The sequence below is a fragment of the Sapajus apella genome, unplaced genomic scaffold (genome assembly GCF_009761245.1).
Source record: "Sapajus apella isolate SASKATOON/1434 unplaced genomic scaffold, GSC_monkey_1.0 scaffold19, whole genome shotgun sequence".
Lineage (NCBI taxonomy): Eukaryota > Metazoa > Chordata > Mammalia > Primates > Cebidae > Sapajus > Sapajus apella.
Genome location: NW_022436959.1, coordinates 12917267 through 12921258, shown reverse-complemented (window position 1 = coordinate 12921258; position 3992 = coordinate 12917267). Strand labels below are relative to the sequence as shown.

General features: G+C 34.7%; 1 non-coding gene across 1 annotated transcript; it reads right to left on the bottom strand.

Moving 5' to 3' along the window:
• Positions 1–2775: 2775 nt before the first annotated feature.
• Positions 2776–2876, bottom strand: LOC116557642. Its single transcript, XR_004271623.1, has one exon. It is a non-coding gene; the product is annotated as a small nucleolar RNA U13 (small nucleolar RNA).
• Positions 2877–3992: the final 1116 nt, after the last annotated feature.

Sequence of the window (3992 nt, the reverse complement as noted above, 5' to 3'; positions counted from 1 at the left end):
TTCTGAGGTCCATGATTATCCAGGAGGAGATGGTAAAAGTATAATTTGCATTTGACTGTATTTAGTCTAGAATCTCTAGGGTAAAAACCAAAACACTAGCAAAAAATACATTTTAATAGCAGAAGAGGAGAATAACATAATTTTAAAATTGAATTATCCAAACAAAGGCAAGAAATTTTAAAAATGAACATAAAACATGACAAATAGAAAACAAATGGAACATAATTATAAAATCAAATTCATTAGTAATTACATTACATGTAGATGAACTAATTGTCTAAATTTAAAGACAAAGATGGTCACCCTGGGTGGGATGAAACAGTTATAGGCTGCTTATGGGAGACACATTTTAAATATAAGGACACAAAAAAGGTCGAAAGCAAAAGAATGGGGAAATAGATTCCATGAGTAGAAGACACTGTGAATGCCCTGCTTTCTTCCTTGGCATTTGCCATGACTTTCCAGATGTCTTTCAATGGCATGTAGCACTGGGTCTTGCCTGAAGGCATTCTTTAACCCTGGAAGCAGGCCGGTGGGGAACGCAGGCTGGTGGGAAATGGGACAGGGCAGAAATTCTGAGAAGCTGAGGCCTTCAGGAGCAGCCCTTGTCTAATGAGGATGTGAGCTGGTGGTAAACACTCCAGCTTGCTCACCTTCAGGTGGAGAGACTCCTAGGTGTTTCCATGCAGTTTCCCAGCAAAGCCACTGAGAAGCCTAGAGGAGACTTCCTGGAGGAGAAGTGAGTCCTAGCTGTCCACAGCCAACAGCTCACTAGTGCATGCGGTGTCAGCTTCCTACCTCCCAGGTCTGCTCCTGCCACCTCACTCCTGCTTCCCTTCTGTGTCTACTCCTGCCACCTTAACAGTATTCTTAGGTTCACTTCTCACCTTCTGTACTCAAAGTCTGCTTCTCAGGGACACTGGCTTAATACAAAATGCAAACATTAACCCCCCCAAACCAGTATAATTACATCAATATACAAAGTAGAATCTAAGGCAAGAAGCATCACTAGAGAGTCAGAGGGGTGTTTCTTATACATAAAATGGCCAATCCACCAACAAAATACATTAAATGAAAAAATATATGCACTTAATATAGCTTTAAAATATATAAAGCAAATTGACAGAAACAAAAAAAGGAAATAGACAAACCTACTGCCAAAATGCAAGTTGATAAGATACTTCTCTGAATAACTAATAGAACACGTAGGGGGAGAAAAGGAAATATGTTGGAAAAAAGGAGAAATATGTATGTAGATTTGAACAACACAATTAACAATTGAATACACATTTCTCCTAAGTGCACGTGGCCCATTGACTGACACTGATATTTTGTTGGACCATAAAGCAAATTTCAGAAAATCTCAAAGGATTGAAATCATACATAGTATGTTTTATGATCATAGTAGAATTAAACTTAAAAAAACGAGAAAATGCTATTAGGAAATTATATAATAATAATGATAGTGTATGGGTTAAGTGAGAAATTACAATAAAAATTAGAACATTTTTGCTTGAATAATACTGAAAATTCAATATGTTAAAACCCATTGGATGTAGCTAAAGTTGCATTCCGGGGGATTTATGCAATAAATGCATATTTTAGAAAGAAGAAAAGTTGAAATGGCAATTCGCTAAGTATTATTAAGAAGTTAGAAAAAGAACAGCAAATTAAACCTGAAATAGATGAAAGTCAATATAAAAAATGAGAAGAAATTAATGAATAAAAAATGAGTGTGAAATAGAGAAAAATAAAAAGCTAAAGGTTTATCATTTGAAAAGATTAGTAAAATTAATGGGCATCTGCAAGGACAGATAAAAAAAAAAAGAGAGACAAGAAATCATCAATGCCAGAATGAAAAGGTTTACATCACTCTAGACAATAGAGATATTACAAAAGAAGAGTGGGGCTGGGTGCATGGCTCATGCCTATAATCCCACAGTTTGGGAGGCTGAGGTGTGAGTAATGCTTGAGCTCAGGAGACCAGCCTGGGCAACATGGTGAAACCCTGTCTCTACTAAAAATACAAAAACAAAAACAAAAAACAAAAAAAATTAGCTGGGTGTAGTGGTGTGTGCCTGTGGTCCTAGCTACTCAGGAGGCTGAGGTGGGAGGATTGCTTGAGCCTAGGAGGTGGAGTTTACAGTGAGCTGAAATCACACCACTGCACTCCAGCTTGGGCAACAGAGTCAGACCCTGTCTCAAAACAAAGAGGATATAAGGAAATACTTTATGCCAATAAATTTGGAAATGTAGGGAAAATGAGAAAGTTCCTATAAAAATAGGCCTTACCAAAATTGACAAACAGAAATACAAAACATAAGTAGTTCTATATGTAGTAAAGTAACTGAACCTATAAATTAACACTTTTCCACAAAAAACTTTCCTCAGACCAGATGACTTCACTAGTGGATTCTTCTTAAAATTCTTCAAGATAAAAGAAAAAGAAGAAACACTTCCCAACATATTTTACGATGCCAGCAAAACTTTGATATTAAATTCTGAAAAGAACATTACTCAAAAGAAAATTACTTGCCAAGCTCTCTCATGAAATATATATAAGAATTTTTGTAAAAACAGTAAATTAAATCCAGTGATATATAAAATGGTTACTACATCATGACTAAGTGACTTTTATTCCCGGAATGTGAGTGTTAGAATTTGAGAATGAATCAATGTAATTAGACACATTAACAAAGTGAAGTAGAAAAATCACATGATTATGTCAATAGATGCAAAAAAGTATTTGATGAGAGTCAAAATATTTCTTTTTCCTGTCAGATGAGTATTGTGCTGATGGTATAACAACCTTTAAGGAAGGTATATCTCACATATGAGTGAAAAAAAATCATCACATTTATGAACTACAAAAGGATCTCAAAATCTATTTGTGATAAAATGTCTTAGCAAATTAGAAATAGAAGGGAATTTTATTAATGTGGGGAAAAGTATATACAAAAAATATAAAATATGGTTAAAATAAAATTTAAAAGCTCTAAGCAAATGGAGAAAAATACTACCTATACTGTCTATATAGATATCCAATTTAATCAGTACCATTGATTTTAAAAGACCATTCTTCCCCCCTCTATACAGAAACTATGTCATAATTGAGTCATTGGATATGAATGGATATGTTTTTATATTTCCTAGTACCAACTCTACACTGTCTTTATGACTGGAACTTTATAATAAGTCACAATGTCCTGTGTATATAGTCTCCAGGTTTTTTCTTCTTAAGGTTGTCTTGGATATTGTGCCCTTTGCATTTTCACACAAATACTAGAAACAAATTTTTGACTTCTTAGAAAAACTTTGTTGGGTCTTAACTGGGATTTTATTGAATCTATAATCAATTTGGGTAGAATCTTTTCAATGTCAGTACTTTCAATCCATAAATATGTTATTTTCCTTCATTTTCTTAAAGTTTTAAAATGTTCTCCTTCACTTGCTTAGAATTTAAAATTTTTCTCTTAATGATATTTCATAATTTTTGTATAAGTTATGACATAAAGATAGGTAGAGAGTCTTTTTTTTTTAATAAGCCTTTTTGTACTGCTTACTTTATTTCTATTTAAGAGGATGTTACTTTCTCACTAAAAATAGGGAAAAAATATTAAGCTTAAAACACAAAATGAAACCCACATGGGCTACACCCTGGGAAGTGACCCTGTTGGTTGCCTAACAGCCATCCTCCCATTCTTCTTTGCTGTCACAGCAAATTTTTTTTATTTGGGTTTACTCTCAGGGAGAAGTGAATCCATCTCACAAGCCAGGGTAAATTCTGACTGACTGAATTCAACTCCTGAGCTCCCATTCCCCTGGCTAGAGAATGGGTTAGGCAGAAGCACGAAACCAGTAAGGCGGGAGGAAGTGGCTGCTAAGAGCATCCAAACAAAGTTCCAACATTCATTAAAACACACACACACACACACACACACACACACACACACACACACACAGAAAAATGCACATTTTGGTACAAAAGTACA